Source organism: Zea mays, chromosome 1 (genome assembly GCF_902167145.1).
Source record: "Zea mays cultivar B73 chromosome 1, Zm-B73-REFERENCE-NAM-5.0, whole genome shotgun sequence".
NCBI classification, from domain to species: Eukaryota; Viridiplantae; Streptophyta; class Magnoliopsida; order Poales; family Poaceae; genus Zea; species Zea mays.
Window position 1 is genome coordinate 171227024 of NC_050096.1, and position 21779 is coordinate 171248802.

Consider the following 21779-nt stretch of genomic DNA (forward strand, 5'->3'; position numbering starts at 1 on the left):
GATTATTTTCAGTAATCCACTCAAAGCTCGAGGGCTACACCCAATGAATCTTCAACCTCCAAAAACAAAGTGTTGATCTCTAAAGCATGAACTGATGATGAAATGCTGATTTCTAAAGCATAAGACAAAGATGAACCAACGACTTCTAAAAGGCAGGAAATGAAGACCTTTGAGTGGATTATTTTCAGTAATCCACTCAAAGCTCGGGGGCTACACCCAATGAATCTTCAACCTCCAAAAATGAAGTGCTGATCTCTAAAGCATAAGCTGAACCGATCAAAGCTCAAAAGCAACGACTTGACAAGCGTACTGTCAAAGCATCCACATTTTAAAATCAAAATTGTAAGCTGGACCTAGAATCTTTGGGCCGATTATTTCAAAATCAACTCAAATATTGGGGGCTTGTGGGGGATAGATATCCCCCGGGTCCACTAGAAGGCTAGAAGACCTCGCGAAAGGCCTTGGGCCCATTGTTTCGCAAGGCCATCCCTTCGTGGGCCTAGGGAGGAATGTCTGGCAGAGTGGATCGACACAAGATTGGATCAACTCGAGCCCAGGCGGCCCAATGGATTTAAGCATTATCCACAACAGTGGTCCGATTCTCCCGTGCTGCGCTCTCAGGCGTCGAAACTGAATGATGATAAGTCGGCAGAATTATAGGAAGATAAGCTCAGTCAGTTCACTATTGCTTAGGTGCACGTTGTTATCATATCTGCATGTAACGCCCCACGGTCGAGTATATAAGGCCTAGGGGGCACCCCCTCAAACGACAACTCACTCATTAGCCATCTACTTAGCTCTCTAGCATCCTTTGAACTAGAGAACTCCCCTGTAACCTACCACATAAAAGATCCACACTAGGAAGTAGGGTGTTACGCCTCTCTAAGCGGCCCGAACCTGTATAAAATTGTCCATTGTCTCTCGTGCATCCAGCACGAACCATCGAGCTACAGTCGGTAACACCGTCCTACTCCAAAAAGCACCTCGAGGGGCAACCCCAGGTACGCGGTCGGACCCAAAACACCGACAGCCGCCTCGGCGGGTCCAGGTCTGGGAAGGCACTCGCATTCTCTCGCCCTTCTCGGACTGACGCATGGTGCGGCGCGTCTCGGTTTGGAGCTGCTCCAGCTAGGCTTCTTTCTCCGCTTGCGTGCTCTCTTCCTATATGTATCTAGCGGTATACTACTTATGTCGCCTCTAGATGCCTAGGTGTTCATCGTGTCCTTCTCTGGCAACGAACAAGTATGCCCACCTCTTCCCTTCCCTTTCTGCTCTACGAAACATTGGAAGTGGGGAGGCGAGGGATGGGGGTCCCTGATTTACTACCTATGGTACCTGTTCGTTGACTCGGCTCCGCCTGTCTACATGGCCTTTCCCTTACCACGATGTCGACTCGGTATGCTTCTACCGCTTCTATATACCTGTCACCCATCGTTCTGTCATTGCAAGAATTATTGTGTTGTTTCTCTGTTGTTTTGGGTGTTAGTTTTTTGTTGTGCTAAGGACTAAACATAATTTGGGTGTGTTAATACTTTATTTATTTGTTTGCACATGGTTTGTGTTCTTATGATATGGCTCATGGATCCTGCAAAAATATGTGTTATGATTTGGAGATTCATGCGGACACTAACACAGGGTGTTCGTCCCTTGTGTTTTGGACTCTTGCATGCATTAGGTCGTTTTTGAGACCACCTTAGCGCAATGGACTTCATGGTGTATGAGATTGCTGAATTGGATGGAGAAATAATGATTTATCACATTAGCAGTAAAAGAAAAGTTTATCTGTTGGTTTTAAACGTTAGTAATTGGTAACTGATACGAAGTACCATAATTTGTATAGAGCGCATCCAGTTTTTATTGATACCTGACTTTAGCAACCACTCCATATTTTGATCTATCTTTTTTATAAGTTTAAGTTCATGTGACTTATTTTAGAAATTTGAGCTCACAAACTTCCTCTTATTTGGTCTTTGTATGGTGAAATTATGTCATTCTATAATCTCTATTCGTTCAGTCAATCATTGTGAACACTTTTCTAATCGCTCTCTTCATTGGTCATGTTTATCAAGACATATTGGATGCAGTAAACAACAACATCAGTTAGTCAAATCAAAAAATATTATGCAGAGAGCGAAGACAATCAATAAAAAATATTGAGATCTTTTTAATGAATAGTTTACGTGGGTATTATTGTAAGCCGCCGCAACGCACGGATAACCGACTAGTTAAATTTAAAGAGGCAGTTACACATTCTGTTAATAAAAATGACCTTACCCCGTTTTGCTAATACTTCACTCTATTTTTCCGCAATCAAAACCACCGTAACCGTGAATCTCTCTTCACACAACAGAAATAACGATAACCTATTAATTAGTGTTTAAAGAAGAACAGATATATATTGGATTAATGTGGGCTTGTCCTAAATTAATATTTAACAATAGTCAATGCTAATGGTCCACTTTAATGCTATGGTGTACTAATAATTTAGCACCATATTGGAAGTTCAATGAACAATCAATCAATTTAAATAGGTGTGCATCTATTGAGACATTGAGAAAAGGATAAAAGACTGCCACGCGCGCCGCCGCCGTTGGCCGGGCCGAGGTAGCTTGTGGTAGATCGGACTTTGGTCCGAATATTCTTTTCAAACGGTTACACATTTTGCCTAGAGTGATGATCGTCTGTTTCATGTCTTATGACTAGTAACGGACGTCAGTTACTCGTCAGTTTTTGGTAATGGCACGACAGTTACTATCTGTTGGTGGTATGCTTCGTAGTCGAAGATCCTAAAGAAAGAGAACACCTTCGGCAGACCCTCTCAGGAGCAAGCGCTGAAGCTATTACTTAGAGAGCTTCAGCACAATGATAGATCTCAAGACAAAGGGCCGAACCGACTTAAAGATGGATTGACTTAAAGACCCATGATGTTTTGTGTCATTATTGTAGTCAATTGTAAAGGACTTAAATGTAATTTTACGCAGGTTGCACCCTGTGCCTATAAATAGGTGAACAGTACCCCGGCACTGTTCACGCTATCATGTAATCGCTAACGCATTACACTGGAATCACTTTCTGTCAGAGATGAAGGTATAAATGTACCTAAATATTGTGTTTCGACATTTAAATTTATATTATGAAATATATAAATAATGTAGTTTGTATTTCTTATAATGTCTAGTATTTTATATTTTATTTCACGTTAATGCATGTTTAACCACGAAGGTATAACCTTCGTGGTATCTTGTTCGTGGCCTTCGTTCGAAGTTCATTAAATCCATGGGGATATAATGCTTCAGCGAACGAAGGGCATTATTATTTAACATTTTCTATGTTGCCTTGTTCTTAATTCGAAGCATTTGAGAACAAGTCCCCAACATTGGCGCCCACCTCCGGTGAACTCACTTCCACTTTTTTGAGTTGATGGCTTCGTTCAACAACCAAGCCGGAGCTGCTTCGGCTCTGAAACTGGTACTCCCGATAACAGGCGGTTCATGCTCAGAGCCAGCCAACAAGAAGCAGAAGAAGGAGGCACAGAGAAGGGTACAGCATGTCGGGGTGCAAGGACCCTTCATCAAGTCAAGATGGTCCCACATCCCAATTACCTTCTCCCAAGAGGACCTTCAGCTCAAGGATTACCCTCACAACGATGCTATGGTTATTTCTTGTGTTATCAAAGGATTTCTAGTCCACAATGTTTTGGTTGACACAGTCAGTGCAGCGGATATTATATTTGCTAAGGCCTTTAGACAGATGCAAGAGCCCGAAGATAAGATCCATGATGCTACACATCCCCTTTGTGGCTTCGGAGGAAGGCAGATTGTAGCACTCGGCAAGATCATAATGGCAGTAACTTTCGAATTTATCAACAATACAAGGATGGAACAAGTTGTGTTTGATATTGTTGACATGGAATACCCTTACAACACAATCATTGGTCGTGGAACACTCAATGTGTTCGAAGCAATTCTTCACCCAGCATATCTTTGCATGAAGATACCTTCGGATCAAGGGCCTATTGCTATTCATGGAAGTCAGGAAGCTGCCAGAAAGGCCGAAGGAAATTGGACAGATTCAAAAGCAATTCATAACATAGATGGAGCCGAAGCTTGTGAGCAATACAAGTACAGAAGGGAGAAGGCTGCTTCGGCTGATCAGCCGAAGCCCATGCTCTTATGTGACGATATAGCAGAACAGAAGGTGCTATTGGGATCTCAATTGTCTGAAGAGCAGGAGAAAACCCTAATAAGGTTCCTGTTCAACAACAAAGACGTCTTCGCATGGTCAACTAATGATCTCTGTGGTGTCAACAGGGATGTTATTGAACACTCGCTCAATGTTGACCCATCCTTCAGACCCAGAAAGCAAAGGCTTCGGAAGATGTATGATGACAAAGCCGAAGGTGCTCGGAATGAAGTGAAAAGACTCCTCAGCGCTGGAGTCATTAGAGAAGTAAAATACCTAGAATGGCTAGCTAACACTGTTATGGTGAAGAAAGCCAATGGTAAATGGAGAATGTGCATTGATTTTACTGATCTCAACAAGGCTTGTCCGAAGGATGAATTTCCATTACCAAGGATAGATTCTCTGGTAGACGCAACAGCTTCGTCAGAGCTCATGAGTTTACTAGATTGTTATTCAGGCTACCATCAAATCTGGATGAAGAAAGAAGACGAGCCAAAAACCAGCTTCATCACCCCCAGTGGTACATATTGTTACCTTCGGATGCCTGAGGGGCTCAAGAATGCTGGAGGAAGCTTCAGCAGAATGACAGCAAAGGTCCTTCATTCTCAGATAGGCAGAAACGTGCTAACATATGTTGATGATATCATAGTAAAAAGCACAAAGCAAGAAAATCACATTGCTGATCTGCAGGAGACATTCGCTAATTTTAGGCAAGCTGGTCTGAAGCTGAATCCGGAAAAATGTGTCTTCGGGGTAAAGAAGGGGAAATTCCTTGGTTGTTTGGTTTCAACAAAAGGGATTGAAGCTAATCCAAATAAAATCGAAGCTATCCTTCGGATGGAGCCGCCAAGCACAAAGAAAGGGGCTCAACGGCTGATAGGAAGACTGGTATCTTTGAATCGATTTATATCCAGATCGGCAGAGAGAAATTTACCATTCTTTGAAGTGCTGAAGTCAGCCGAAGTTTTTCATTGGGGATCAGCTCAGCAAAAAGCCTTCGAAGAACTGAAACAATATTTGATAGATTTAACAACTCTAACTCCACCAGCGCCAGGGGCTCCTCTGCTGCTGTATGTGGCAGCTTCGCACTCTGCAGTAAGTGCGGCGCTTGTTCAGGAGAAGCTTAAAGGGCAATTGAAAAAGCAGGCTCCAGTATACTTTGTTTCCGAAGTTCTCAGTTTATCAAAGAAAAAATATACAGAATTGGAGAAGGTGCTGTATGTTGTTTTAATGGCCTCTAGGAAGCTTCGACATTATTTTCAAGCATACCATATAATTGTTCCTTCATCACAGCCTTTGAAGGATATTATGAGAAACAGAGAAGCTACTGGAAGGATTGGAAAGTGGGCTGCGGAACTCAATGAGTTCTACATTGATTATGTGCATAGATCTTCGATTCAGTCCCAGGCGCTAGCAGATTTCATCGCTGACTGGACGCCAGGGGCTCAGGAAGAAGAAGCAAGTAAAGATGTCGAAGCTTGGACAGTATTCTGCGATGGTTCCTGGGGAACCTTCGGGGCAGGTGCAGCTGTCGTTTTAATTGCACCTTCCAAAGTCAGAACATGCTACACAGTGAAACTTGATTTTAGTTGTACAAATAATATTGTTGAATACGAAGCTTTGCTTTTGGGTCTTCGGAAGTTGAAGGCAATGGGGATAAGAAGGGCGGTTCTCAAAACTGATTCCCAAGTTATTTCTGGCCATATTGACAAAAGTTGCAAAGCAAGAGATTCGAAGCTTGAAAAATATTTGGATACAGTTCGAAGACTTGAAGCTTCCTTCGAAGGGTTTTCTGTCAAGAATATTCCACAAGGAGAAAATGAACACACTGATCTACTAGCCAAGTCAGCGGCACAGGGGCTGCCATTACCTTCGGAAGTATTCTTTGAAACAATAGAAGCACCTTCAGTTGACCTTCTTGAAAGAGCAGTGCTCAATATATCTCCTGTTTATAGCGAAGATTGGAGAACTGAGATCATGTCTTTTCTTCAGGGCAATTTCCTTTCAGATGACGAAGCTTATCATAAGAGAATAGCGGCAAGAGCCCGTCCATATGTAATAATAGAAGGGGAGTTATACAAGCATGGAGTATGTTCTCCATTACTCAAATGTTTATCCAGAGCTGAAGGTATAGAGTTGATGAAAGAAAGACATGCAGGCCTGTGTGGATCTCACATCGGATCTAGGCCTTTGTTGGGTAAAGTTTTTCGTCAAGGATTCTTAAAAGGGAAATGTGCCCTTGGGCCATTTCTAAGTATTTTGGTGATTAAGTGTCCAACACAAATGGTTATGTGTTAATCTATGCCAAATGGTGGACAAAGTGAAAATCAATACAAAGGTATGATTCTAGACTTAGTACATTGGTTTTTGTGTACTAACATTTTTGTCTAAGTGCTAGAATCAGGAAAAAAGACAAATGGAAAAGACTTGGCTCGAGCAGCCAAGACTCTGCTCAGTCTGGGTGCACCGGACTGTCGGGTGGTGCACCGGACAGTGTCCGGTGCGCCAGGCTGGCGTCTGGTGAACTGCTTGCTCTCGGGTCTCGACAGCGGCGTACGGATATAAATCACCGGACTGTCCGGTGGTGCACCGGACTGTCCGGTGAGTCGGCTGCGGCGAAGTCACCGCTCTCGGGAATCAAGTCAACAGCGTACGGCTAAAATTCACCGGACTGTTCGGTGGTGCACCGGACTGTCCGGTGAGCCAACGGTCGGCCGCGCAATCCACGCGTGATGCGTGGCCGGGCCAACGGTCTGAAGGGGGCACCGGACTGTCCGGTGCGCCAACGGCTCCAAATCACCAACGGTCGGCTGTGCCAGAACAGGAAAGAAATCTGCACCGGACTGTCCGGTGCACCAGTCGACAGAAGGCAAGATTTGCCTTCCTGGATTGCTCTCAACGGCTCCTAGCTGCCTTGGGGCTATAAAAGGGGCCCCTAGGTGCATGAAGGAGAATACCAAGCATACTTTGAGCAGTCTTGATCATTCACACTTCGTCTTTGCGCACTCGTTTGACATTCTTAGTGATTTGAGCTCCGTTCTAAGTGAGAACTTTGTGATATTCATTTGAGCTCAAGTCTTGCCCGTGTGTGTGCGTATTGCTGTGGACTTGCGTGTGTTGCTCATCCCATCCTTACTTTCGTGTTCATTTGTGATCATCTTTTGTAAGGGCGAGAGACTCCAAGTTGTGGAGATTCCTCGCGAACGGGATATAGTGAAAGGAAGAGAAACACCGTGGTATTCAAGTGGATCTTTGGATCACTTGAGAGGGGTTGATTGCAACCCTCGTTCGTTGGGACGCCACAACATGGAGTAGGCAAGTGTTGAACTTGGCCGAACCACGGGATAAACCACTGTGCCTATCTGTGTTGATATCTTTGTGGTTATTGTGTTTTGCAAGAACTCATCTCTAGCCACTTGACTTTATTGCTCTAACACTTAATCAAGTTTGTGGAGTTAAGTTTTTACAGAATCACCTATTCACCCCCCCTCTAGGTGCTCTTAATTGGTATCGGAGCCGTTCTCTTCAAGAAAGGGACTAATCGCCCGAAGAGATGGATCCTAAGGGAAAGGGGATGGTGGTCAACGACAATGAGAAGGAGTCCATCTTCAACGAGCCAAGGGATGACAAAGTCAATGACTTCGGCTCGAGTCAAAAGAAGAAAGACGGAAAAAAGAAGAGGCGCATCAGGAAGGTTGTCTACTACGACAGCGACGAATCTTCCTCTTCTCAAAAGGACAACGAATACAAGGAGAAAAAGAAAACGGTTAACTCAAACTTTTCTTTTGATTACTCTCGTATTCCGCATAATTCCAATGCTCATTTGCTTTCTATTCCACTTGGTAAACCTCCTCACTTTGATGGAGAGGACTACGGATTTTGGAGTCACAAAATGCATAGTCATTTGTTCTCTCTTCATCCAAGTATATGGGAGATCGTAGAAAACGGAATGCAATTTGATAGTTCGGATAATTCTATGTTTATCAATGAACAAATCCATAAGAATGCACAAGCTACTACTGTTCTTTTAGCATCCTTGTGCAGGGAAGAATACAATAAGGTGAGCGACCTGGACAATGCCAAGCAGATCTGGGACACCCTCAAGATCTCACATGAGGGGAACGACGTCACCATGCTCACCAAGATGGAGTTGGTGGAAGGCAAACTAGGAAGGTTCGCGATGATCAGGGGGGAGGAGCCAACCCAAACTTACAACAGGCTCAAGACCCTCGTCAACAAAATAAGGAGCTATGGAAGCACGCGATGGACGGACCACGACGTCGTCCGACTTATGCTAAGGTCCTTCACCGTCCTTGATCCTCATCTTGTTAACTCTATTCGTGAGAATCCTAGGTACATCAAGATGACGCCCAAAGAAATACTTGGAAAGTTTGTGAGCGGGCGAATGATGATCAAGGAGGCGAGATACGTTGATGAGGCGCTAAATGGCCCAATCCATGAGCCTCAAGCCATTGCTCTCAAGGCAACAAGTAGCAGGGAGACGCTACCTAGCAAGGTGGCGCAAATTGAGGCGGCCGGGCTAAACGAGGATGAAATGGCCCTCATCATCAAGCGCTTCAAGACGGCGCTCAAAGGTCGCAAGGAGCATCCCAACAAAAGCAAGACGAAGGGAAAGCGCTCCTGCTTCAAGTGTGGTAAGGTTGGTCATTTTATTGCTAATTGTCCCGATAATGACAGTGACCAGGATCAAGAAAAGAAGAGGGAAAAGAAGAAGACCTACAAGAAGGCTAAGGGCGAGGCACACCTTGGCAAGGAGTGGGACTCGGATTGTTCATCGTCCGACTCCGACGACGAAGGACTCGCCGCCTCGGCCTTCAACAAATCGTCCCTCTTCCCCAACGAGCATCACACATGCCTCATGGCAAAGGAGAAGAAGGTAAGCACTAGAAATAATACTACGTATGCTTCTTTAAGTGATGATGAAATAGACTATGCATGTTTATTCAAAGGATTAGATAGAACTAAAATTGATAAGATCAATGAATTGATTGATGCTTTGAATGAGAATAATAGACTTTTAGGAAAGCAAGAAGATCTTTTATATGAAGAGCATGATAAATTTGTAAGTGCGCAAAATTCTCTTGCTTTAGAAGTTAAAAGAAATGAAATGCTTTCATGTGAATTATCTACGTGCCATGAATCTATTTCTAGCTTAAGGAGTATCAATGACGACTTGAATGCTAAGTTAGAAATAGCTAATAAATCAACCTCCTGTGAAGAACATGTTATGATTTGCAATAGGTGTAAGGACTTTAATATTGATGCTTGTGTTGAGCACCTTACCTCTATTGCAAAATTAAATGGTGAAGTGGCTAGTCTTAATGCCCAACTTAAGACTAGCAAAAGTGAATTTGATAAACTAAAATTTGCAAGGGGTGCCTACACTATTGGTAGACACCCCTCAATTAAGGATGGGCTTGGCTTTAAAAGAGAAGCCAAGAACTTAACAAGTCATAAGGCTCCCATTGCCGCCAAGGAGAAAGGGAAGGCTCCTATGACTAATAGTGCTCAAAAGAAGCATGCTTTCATGTACCATGATAGGAGATATTCTAGAAATGTTCATCATGATAGGAGTTGTAATTCAAATGCCATGTTTGCTTCAAGTTCTTCCTATGTGCATGGTAGAGATATGCCTAGGAAAAATGTTATTCATCATATACCTAGGAGAAATATTGCTCATGTTCCTAGGAAAATTAATGAACCTTCTACAATTTATCATGCTTGCAATGCTTCCTTTGCAATTTGTAGAAAGGATAAGAAGGTGATTGCTAGGAAATTAGGGGCAAAATGCAAGGGAGATAAAACTTGCATTTGGGTCCCTAAGACCATTGTTACTAACCTTGTAGGAGCCAACAAGAGTTGGGTACCTAAAACCCAAGCCTAAATTTGTCTTGCAGGTTTATGCATCCGGGGGCTCAAGCTGGATTATCGACAGTGGATGCACAAATCACATGACGGGGTAGAAGAAGATGTTCACCTCCTACGTCAAGAACAAGGATTCCCAAGATTCAATCATATTCAGTGATGGGAACCAAGGCAAGGTTAAAGGACTAGGAAAGATTGCTATTTCTTCCAAGCACTCCATTTCTAATGTGTTTTTAGTTGAGTCGCTCGGGTATAACATGTTGTCCGTTAGTCAACTTTGTAATATGGGTTATAATTGCCTATTCACAAATGTAGATGTGTCTGTCTTTAGAAGGAGTGATGGTTCATTAGCTTTTAACGGTGTACTAGACGACAAACTTTATTTAGTTGATTTTGCAAAAGAGGAGGCCGGTCTAGATGCATGCTTAATTGCTAAGACTAGCATGGGCTAGCTGTGGCATCGCCGTCTAGCACATGTGGGGATGAAGAACCTTCACAAACTTCTAAAGGGAGAACATGTGTTAGGACTAACAAATGTAACTTTCAAAAAAGATAGACCTTGTGCAGCTTGTCAAGCAGGTAAACAAGTGGGAAATGCTCATCACAGCAAGAACGTGATGACCACATCAAGACCCTTGGAGCTACTGCATATGGACCTCTTCGGACCCATCGCCTACCTAAGCATCGGGGGAAGTAAGTATGGTCTTGTTATAGTTGATGATATTTCCCGCTTCACTTGGGTATTCTTCTTGCAGGATAAAACAGAAACCCAAGGGACCCTTAAACGCTTTCTAAGGAGAGCTCAAAATGAATTTGAGCTCAAGGTGAAGAAGATAAGGAGCGACAACGGGTCCGAGTTCAAGAACCTTCAAGTGGAGGAGTACCTTGAGGAGGAAGGAATCAAGCACGAGTTCTCCGCTCCCTACACGCCACAACAAAACGGTGTGGTAGAGAGGAAGAACATGACGCTGCTAGACATGGCGAGGACGATGCTTGGTGAATTCAAGGCGCCCGAACGGTTTTGGACGGAAGTTGTGAACACGGCTTGCCACGCCATAAACCGGGTCTACCTTCATCGCCTCCTCAAGAAGACTTCGTATGAGCTTCTAACCGATAACAAACCCAACGTGTCATACTTTCGTGTATTTGGGAGTAAATGTTATATTCTAGTGATGAAAGGTAGAAATTCTAAATTTACTCCCAAAGCTGTAGAAGGGTTTTTGTTAGGTTATGACTCAAATGCAAACGCGTATAGAGTCTTCAACAAATCATCGGGTTTGGTTGAAGTCTCTAGCGACGTTGTATTTGATGAGACTAATGGCTCTCCAAGAGAGCAAGTTGATATTGATGATGTAGATGAAGAAGATGTTCCAACGGCCGCAATTCGCACCATGGCAATTGGAGATGTGTGACCACAGGAACACCAAGAGCAAGATCAACCTTCTTCCTCAACAATGGTGCAACCCCCAACTCAAGACGATGAACAGGTTCATCAAGAAGAGGCGTGTGATCAAGGGGGGGCACAAGATGATCATGTTATGGAGGAAGAAGCACAACATGCCCCTCTGACTCAAGTTCGAGCGACGATTCAAAGGAATCATCCCGTCGACCAGATATTGGGTGATATTAGCAAGGGAGTAACTACTCGCTCTAGATTAGTTAATTTTTGTGAGCATTACTCTTTTGTTTCTTCTATTGAGCCTTTTAGGGTAGAAGAGGCCTTGCTAGATCCGGACTGGGTGTTGGCCATGCAGGAGGAGCTCAATAATTTCAAGAGAAATGAAGTTTGGACACTAGTGCCACGTCCCAAGCAAAACGTTGTGGGAACCAAGTGGGTGTTCCGCAACAAATAGGACGAGCACGGGGTGGTGACAAGGAACAAGGCACGACTTGTGGCAAAAGGTTATGCCCAAGTCGCAGGTTTGGACTTTGAGGAGACTTTTGCTCCTGTGGCTAGGCTAGAGTCAATTCGCATATTGTTAGCCTATGCCGCTCACCATTCTTTCAGGTTGTTTTAAATGGATGTGAAGAGCGCTTTCCTCAACGGGCCAATCAAGGAGGAGGTGTACGTAGAGCAACCCCCTGGCTTTGAGGATGAACGGTACCCCGACCACATGTGTAAGCTCTCTAAGGCGCTCTATGGACTTAAGCAAGCCCCAAGAGCATGGTATGAATGTCTTAGAGACTTTTTGATTGCTAATTCTTTCAAGGTTGGGAAAGCCGATCCAACTTTATTCACTAAGACGTGTGATTGTGACTTATTTGTGTGCCAAATTTATGTCGATGACATAATATTTGGTTCTACTAACCAAAAGTCTTGTGAAGAGTTTAGCAGGGTGATGACTCAAAAGTTTGAAATGTCGATGATGGGCGAGTTGAACTACTTCCTTGGGTTCCAAGTGAAGCAACTCAAGGACGACACCTTCATCTCTCAAACAAAGTACACGCAAGACTTGCTCAAACGGTTTGGGATGAAGGACGCCAAGCCCGTAAAGACTCCAATGGGAACCGAGGACATGTCGACCTCAACAAAGGAGGTAAGTCTGTCGATCAAAAGGCATACCGGTCTATGATAGGGTCTTTACTTTATTTGTGTGCTAATAGACCGGATATTATGCTTAGCCTATGCATGTGTGCTAGATTTCAATCCGATCCAAGGGAGTGTCACCTTGTGGCCGTTAAGCGAATTCTTAGATATTTAGTCGCTACGCCTTGCTTCGGGATCTGGTATCCAAAGGGGTCTACCTTTGACTTAATTGGATATTCAGACTTCGATTATGCTGGATGTAAGGTTGATAGGAAGAGTACATCAGGGACGTGCCAATTCCTAGGAAGGTCCCTGGTGTCGTGGAGTTCTAAGAAACAAACCTCCATTGCCCTATCCACCGCTGAGGCCGAGTACGTTGCCACAGGACAGTGTTGCGCGCAACTACTTTGGATGAGGCAAACCCTCAGGGACTTTGGCTACAATCTGAGCAAAGTCCCACTCCTATGTGACAATGAGAGTGCTATCCGCATGGCGGACAATCCTGTTGAACACAGCTGCACAAAGCACATAGACATCCGGCATCACTTTTTGAGAGACCACCAACAAAAGGGAGATATCGAAGTGTTTTATGTTAGCACCGAGAACCAGCTAGCAGATATCTTTACCAAGCCTTTAGATGAGAAGACCTTTTGCAGGCTGCGTAGTGAGCTAAATGTCTTAGATTCGCGTAACTTGGATTGATTTATAGCATACATGTGTTTTATGCTTTGATCATGTTCCTTTATGCATATTGTTGTTTATTTATGGTGCTCAAGTTGTACAAGCACTCTCCGGACCTCACAAGTCCATTTGCAAATGGTGCACATGTTTAGGGGGAGCTGTGCTACAACTTGACCCTTTGATACTAACCATGTGTTTGAGCTTGCTTGATTTAGTCTCAAAGGTGGATTGAAAGGGAAAGGTGGACTTGGACCATGAAAGACTTCCACTGCACTCCGATGAGAGGGTAACTTACTCCAAGTTCATCTCCATACTCTTATTGCCTTTTACTCTTATTTGAAGATTTTGGTGAGGCAATGGGGTTTAAGGGCCAAAAATGATCCCGTTTTGGTGCTTAATGCCAAAGGGGGAGAAATTAAGGCCAAAGCAAGCAAATGGATCAGCTACCACTTGAGAATTTTGAAAATAGTAGAGTTAGAACTTTTGTGTTGTCAAAATACTCTAAGTGTCTTTTTGTCAAAAGTTGGTCTCTTGCGGGGAGATTGTTTGATTATGGGGAAAAGGGGGAGTTTTTGAATCTTTGATCAATTTCTCTTGGAATACCCTTCTCTATGCCTCAACAAGTGAATCTGACTTAGAGATAGGAAATTGAGTTTAATTTGCAAAAACAAACCAAGTGGTGGCAAAGAATGATCCAAATATGCCAAATTTGAATCAAAACAAATTCTTGTTCTCATTTGCGTTGATGTTGCACTTCTATATGTTGCTTTTTGTTGTGTTGGCATAAATCACCAAAAAGGGGGAGATTGAAAGGGAAATGTGCCCTTGGGCCATTTCTAAGTATTTTGATGATTAAGTGTCCAACACAAATGGTTATGTGTTAATCTATGCCAAATGGTGGACAAAGTGCAAATCAATACAAAGGTATGATTCTAGACTTAGTACATTGGTTTTTGTGTACTAACATTTTTGTCTAAGTGCTAGAATCAGGGAAAAAGACAAATGGAAAAGACTTGGCTCGAGCAGCTAAGACTCTACTCAGTCTGGGTGCACCGGACTGTCCGGTGGTGCACCAGACAGTGTCCGGTGCGCCAAGCTGGCGTCTGGTGAACTGCCTACTCTCGGGTCTCGACGGCGGCGTACGGATATAAATCACCGGACTGTCCGGTGGTGCACCGGACTGTCCGGTGGTGCACCGGACTGTCCGGTGAATCGGCTGCGGCGAAGTCGCCGCTCTCAGGAATCAAGTCAACAGCGTACGGCTAAAATTCACCGGACTGTTCGGTGGTGCACCAGACTGTCCGGTGGTGCACCGGACTGTCCGGTGAGCCAACGGTCGGCCGAGCCAACGGTCGGCCGCGCAATCCACGCGTGACGCGTGGCTGGGCCAACGGTCTGAAGGGGGCACCGGACAGTGTCTTGTGCGCCAACGGCTCCAAATCGCCAACGGTCGGCTGCGCCAGAACAGGAAAGAAACCTGCACCGGACAGTGTCCGGTGGTGCACCGGACTGTCTGGTGCACCAGTCGACAGAAGGCAAGATTTGCCTTCCTGGATTGCTCTCAACGGCTCCTAGCTGCCTTGGGGCTATAAAAGGGGCCCCTAGGCGCATGAAGGAGAATACCAAGCATACGTTGAGCATTCTTGATCATTCACACTTCGTCTTTGCGCACTCGTTTGACATTCTTAGTGATTTGAGCTCCGTTCTAAGTGAGAACTTTGTGATATTCATTTGAGCTCAAGTCTTGCCCGTGTGTGTGCGTATTGCTGTGGACTTGCGTGTGTTGCTCATCCCATCCTTACTTCCGTGTTCATTTGTGATCATCTTTTGTAAGGGCGAGAGACTCCAAGTTGTGGAGATTCCTCATGAACGGGATATAGTGAAAGGAAGAGAAACACCATGGTATTCAAGTGGATCTTTGGATCACTTGAGAGGGGTTGATTGCAACCCTCGTCCGTTGGGATGCCACAACATGGAGTAGGCAAGTGTTGAACTTGGCCGAACCACGGGATAAACCATTGTGCCTATCTATGTTGATATCTTTGTGGTTATTGTGTTTTGCAAGAACTCATCTCTAGCCACTTGGCTTTATTGCTCTAACACTTAATCAAGTTTGTGGAGTTAAGTTTTTATAGGATCACCTATTCACCCCCCTCTAGGTGCTCTCAATTCTATTGGCCGAAGGCAGCTTCGGATGCAGCGGAATTAGTCCAAAAATGCGAAGGTTGTCAAAAATGTGCAAGAGATCAAAAACAACCTTCGTCTCTAACTCAATTAATACAGCCCACTTGGCCATTGCAAACATGGGGCCTTGATTTGCTAGGCCCACTTCCACCAGTACAAGCGAATTTAAGATATGTTGTAGTGGCAGTAGAATATTTTTCTAAATGGATTGAGGCGAAGCCTTTAGCCACAATAACCTCGGTCACTATTCAAAAGTTTTTCTGGCAAAATATTGTGTGTCGCTTCAGAGTGCCGAAGGCCATTACCGTGGACAATGGAACGCAGTTTGATGCCGAAGCTTTCAGAGAGTTTTGTGAACAAGTTGGCACGAAGATCCATTTTGCATCAGTTCGGCATCCGGAGTCAAATGGACTTGTCGAAAGAGCTAATGGCATTATAATGACAGGAATAATGAAGTTAATCTTCAACCAGCCCGGGGGGAAGTGGCCGGACGAATTAATCAAAGTGGTGTGGAGCCACAACACAACAATGTCAAGGTCAACAGGTTTTACACCATTCAAATTGCTGTTTGGTGACGAAGCAATAACCCCAGAAGAAGCTAAAGCGGGATCAATAAGAACAGTGGCTTCGGCAGAGGACGAAGCTGATTATTCTGTGGCAAAAGATGCTATAGAAGGGATCAGGCTTCAGGCTGTGGAGAATATCAATAAATATCAAGCCGAAACAATAAAATGGCGTGACAGAAAGGTTCGGTTAAAAAATATTAAGCCAGGACACTTGGTACTTCGGAGAGTTGCCAACCCAGATACAGTAGGCAAGCTACAGTTGAAGTGGGAAGGGCCTTTCCTGGTAGTATCTTCGTCAAGACCCGGTTCCTACAGGTTGAAGGATATGGACGGCAGCGACATTCCTAGATCTTGGAATGCGGATGAGCTTCGGCGGTATTATTTGTAACCTGATGTAATATTTTTTATTCTTTCCTATGGCACCCTTTTCCTTTCGAAAGGGGGAGAAAGGTTTTTAATGGGGCCATAGCATGTAATTTCTCTTTTTCTTATATCAGCTCTACAAGAGCAATATCCCTCGAAGATGTAAATGTAAAAATTGGGCATGCACCATCGAGTGCAAAGAGAAAAAGGAAAAACAGGGAGAAGCTCGAAAGACGTCCCTAAGGGGATGCAGAGCACGACGAAGCTATAAAAAGCCGTTCCTAAGGGAGCGCAGCGTAAGTTTTCTTCTCAAAAGTCGTTCCTAAGGGAATGCAGAGCTTACAGCGAAAAGTCAACGCTGATTCCGCCAAAATATAAGGCGAAGCGCGAAAAGTCAACGAGAAAACCGCCGAAATAAAAGGCGAAGAAGCTCCTAAGGGAGGCTTACAGCGAAAAGTCAGCGCTGATACACCAAAAAATAAGCGTTGAAGCCAAAAAATAAACGACAAAGATTTGTTATTCCTAAGGGAATAAGAGTTGTGATTATGGTTTCGTATGTGTCTTTGAACATTCATTTGCACGATACATTACATCATACATTTGCATTCATAAACATTCACTTAGACATACATAGGATCATCATCATCATCACATACAAACTTGCTTCGGCTTTGAAAGAGAAGGCTTCGGAAAAAAGGGAAAAAAGATGCAATTTTATGCTTCGCTGTGTACGCAAAGAAGGGAAGGTGTTTTTCGCCTTTGGCTCAAAAATATTAATTTCGTCCACACCAAAGCACTTTATACATTGACGGAAAGGTAAGATTATATTACAAAGTATGGATAAAGTCCACAAAGTGAAATTTAATTACATCATATACAAGTTATCACAGGCGTTTTTTGAGCTATTTCTACAGACTATTCGAGCTTCGACATCATTCATGGAGTTTCGACTTTTTACTCTGCAGCTTCAGCTTCGGCTTGGTCAACCTATATGTAAGTGTTATAAGCTAAATTCAAAATTCAAAGGAAAAGGTAAGCATAAGGTATGATTTTGTTACCAGCTTAAGGTGGCTTCGAGCTTCATCACCAGCTTTGCTCCGTCCACCCTTTGTCCATACTAATTTTATAAATCTATTCGCAATACTTCGGGCCAGGCTGGGAATGTTATCTAAGTCTGCTGGTGACAGGCTGAAGTTGGGTCTATTAACAATCTTTCCATGTTCACAGCCAGACTTCAAAAAGGCAACAGCTGTGCCCCGAGAAGCTGCCAGGGCACAGAAGTCGCCATGCCCAGCTATAACTTCGTCAAGATCATTAATTTCACCTTCAATATGCTCGAAGGCACCAGGCAGGTCTTCAGCCGAAGGAGTGAACTTCTCTCTACTGGCTCCAACAAAATGGAACACCTGCTTCAACTGTTGAATGCATCGATTGCTGAAATCTAGGCACTTATTCTGAAGACTCGTCAAGGATTCTTTCAGCTCTGAACTTTTTTGGACTTCGGCCTCAAGCTTTGCATCAAGTTTCAGCTTTTCTTGTTCAAAATTTTCTGATTGGGAAAGAAGCTTCGAATTTAATTCTGTTATTTTGGCTTCAGCATCCGCTAATAAGCCTTCGGTTGTTTGAAGCTCGAAGTCTTTCTTTTCGATGGCAACTGATTGCTCTTTTATCTTGTTTTCTAAGTTCTCAATTATAACTTCGTGCCTTTTATCCTCTAAGTCCTGCTGCATTTTTAAAGCCTTGCTGAAAAGCATACTCTGTGGACAAATAACCTTCGTTAGAAAATATTTATGTTATTAAAAATAGTAAAGGTTAGGCACAAGATGTTTACCTTAAAATTGGAATAGAATAAACTACCTACAATGTGTTGTCGTCGGTAGCGGCTGATATCTGCTTCGAGCTTCGGGAAACCGATACTCTTTGATAGAGTACCGATAACCTTCACGCCAGTCTGATCTCGTATGCAGCCTAACCTTTCGTCATCAATGCCACCGAAGAGAAGCGCTCCCGGCCGATACCCGCAGGATATAGCATATTCTTTTAATTCCTCTTTCTCAGCTTTTGTCAGCTCTTGGCCAACTAAGTTTTGAAAGTCAAAGGTTTCATCTTCTGAAGTATCTTCGGTCATCTCTTCCTTCTCGGGTTTTGCGGCCGTAGTCTCTTTAGTGGCTGCGACAGCTTCTTCCGCGGCCATGTTTAGTAGCATTTTGTCTATATCAGCAGCTATGCTCTCTAAATTAATATCTTCGGATTTGGCATCTTCGGCTCTGGCCTCTTCAACGGCATCCTCCGAAGGTACAACTTCAGTAGCTGTCGTGCTTTCAATAGCCGGCACCTTCGGAGCTGAGGCCCTTGGTGGTGTTGCTTCAATGACTTCTGTCACAGTAACAATTCTTTGCCTCTTTGGCCTAGGTGCCTTCGTTTTTATGGGCTCCTTTTCCTTATGAAAAAGCTTCGTCAGATGTAGCCCCAATGGACTTAGTTTGACATGCAAAGTTTCAGTCATTACCTTTAAGATTTCTTCTATTTCAGTAGCAGAGGATGTCGCAGAAGTCCTTTCTTTTTCATCAATTGATTTTTGCTTCGGAGTTGAAGCCTTTCTTTTCTTCGAAGCAACTGTTTTCGCCTTAGACTCTTGTTTTTTCTTCTTTGATTGATCTTCATCGTCCTTATTAAGAGCACTAGCTACTCTTTTTCTTTTCCGGCCTTCAGCACCCTTGTCCAACCGCTCGTAGTCAGGATATCCAAAACCTATAGCATCCATCACTCGGTTTAGCCTTTGTTTCGGACGGGTGCCGAAGGCCGCCGTCATCAATTGATCTTCTTTTTTAGAATAATTTCCAAGAATTTCGTTGCAACTTCGATTGTATCCAGCCATTCTTGGCAGGGTACTTTGAAATGTCTCTTGAATTTGTAGTGATAGGGCAGCCGGACAAGTTCTCCCTCCTTCTTTTTTCCTTCAAGCTTCGGCATGGCCCACTCTTTCATAGTTGGAAACACTTTGAAAGACAAAAATTCCTGCACTAAGTCCCTAGTGCCGATGTGCTCTGCGATAATCCTGAATTCAGCCAGTGCAATTTGGGTTGGCCCCTCTGGTGTCATATTACACGGAGGTCTGGTCTCTCCGAAGGTCAACTCTAACGGGCTCTGGACCAACTTCTCCTTATCATCGTCAACTTTGACGTAGAACCATTCCGATTTCCAGTCTGCCGGCCACTTGCTTCGGTAGCTGATCACGGGAAATTTTGTAGTCTTTCGGTAGGCAAAATTGTAGCAGCCAAAGTTTTCATGTAACCCATCTCTTCTGGCCTTGGTTTGGTAATGCAGCTCATGCACTCGGCAGAAACCTTCGGCAAACGGTTCCACCCCTTGGCTTCGGAGAGCCCAAATGTAAACGCTAAGCCTAACGATAGCGTTAGGAGTTAGCTGATAAAAGTAGATCCCAAACTTCTTCAGCACATCAGCAATCATCTTATTCAAAGGGAATCTCAAACCAGCTTTGAAGAAACTCTTAAAAACTACTATTTCATCTTTTCCTGGCTTCGGAGTAGTTTCCTCTCCACCAAAGTGAACCAGCTCTTTCTTTTCTTCATTGAAATAGCCCAATTTTAACATCTTAGGTAGGTCACCTTCGGAGACTGTGGATTTTCCAAAATTCAGATGGTTGGGTTTGCTCGGCACCGCGTTGCTATAATCATCCTCAGAATCAGTCTCCTCAACATCAACTTGCTCTGCTCCAGCGGCAGGGACGTCCTCCGAGGTTACTAGCCCAGACCACTTCATGGCTTCGGAGATCGAAACAGTCTCAACAGCTTCGGTCTCATCTCCCTCACGATCAACCCTAGCAGTGGAGCGAACTCTGGCCATTTGATTATGACTTTCTTGAAATTTTTCGTTGATGACTTTTCTGATTTTCCCGAAGCTCTTCCTTTTGTGATGAAGCAGAATCAAAAGCGGGGTTTCGTATGAGCACGATGATTAAGCTTCGGCTATGACTAAAATTTTGGCAGCAAAACAATGCAATAGCAATGAATGTTGTGTTAACCTCACACCTACCCGTCTGTTTATATAGTGCCGCAGGTGGGAAGGTGAATCGTCAAGGTCTCCCGCACCGAACAAACAGTCACCCGCACTCGCTGAACAGTGGGCCACAGGGTCCGAGAGGGTGAATCGACAGGGCGCGCGTAACTGCTGCAAGATGGAGCCACCTCGAGTGCAGATTATTTTAATCGTTTCTCGCCAACGAGCTCAGGGAAGGTGTTTTTCGGATCTTCGGCATCCCGAAGCCTAGAAGACTTTTTCACGGATCAAGCTCGTTACGAAAAACGATCTAGCACCGCGAATGGCTACTGTTGGGGGTATGCTTCGTAGCCGAAGATCCAAAAGAAAGAGAACACCTTCGGCAGACCCTCTCAGGAGCAAGCGCCGAAGCTATTACTTAGAGAGCTTCGGCACAATGATAGATCTCAAGACGAAGGGCCGAACCGACTTAAAGATGGATTGACTTAAAGACCCATGATGTTTTGTGTCATTATTGTAGTCAATTGTAAAGGACTTAAATGTAATTTTATGTAGGTTGCACCCTGTGCCTATAAATAGGTGAACAGTACCCCGACACTGTTCACGTTATCCTGTAATCGCTAACGCATTACACTAGAATCACTTTCTGTCAGAGACAAAGGTATAAATGTACCTAAATATTATGTTTCGACATTTAAATTTATATTATGAAATATATAAATAATGTAGTTTGTATTTCCTATAATCTCTAGTATTTTATATTTTATTTCACGTTAATGCATGTTTAATCACGAAGGTATAACCTTCGTGGTATCTTGTCCGTGGCCTTCGTTCGAAGTTCATTAAATCCATGGGGATATAATGCTTCAGCGAACGAAGGACATTATTATTTAACATTTTCTGTGTTGCCTTGTTCTTAATTCGAAGCATTTGAGAACAAGTCCCCAACACTATCTGTTGCCCTTTTCCCCTTCCTCTGACTGCGTATAAGAATAGAGGAAGACGACGCTCTTTCGGTCAGACGCACATCTCTCAGACGCTGTAAACAACACATCTCCGTCTCACCTTCTGCGAGCACAGAGAGAGTGGGAGAGCATGCCTTCGAGATTACCGTTCGCAGAGGTACACTTGCACGGGTTTGTCCTCAGCAGGATACTTTCTGTTTTCAATTCTTGTGCATATTTTATTTCTATTTATTACTTATATGAGTAGTGATACACACATGCACATAGATATTATTACATATATCACGCTATTTTTTCTAGATTAAATTAAAACCAATAATAACTAATTTTCTAACAATTTAGATTTTGTTGGAGACACGAGAAACATACAAATAAATCGTTTGTTCACTGCCTCTTTACTGGAGG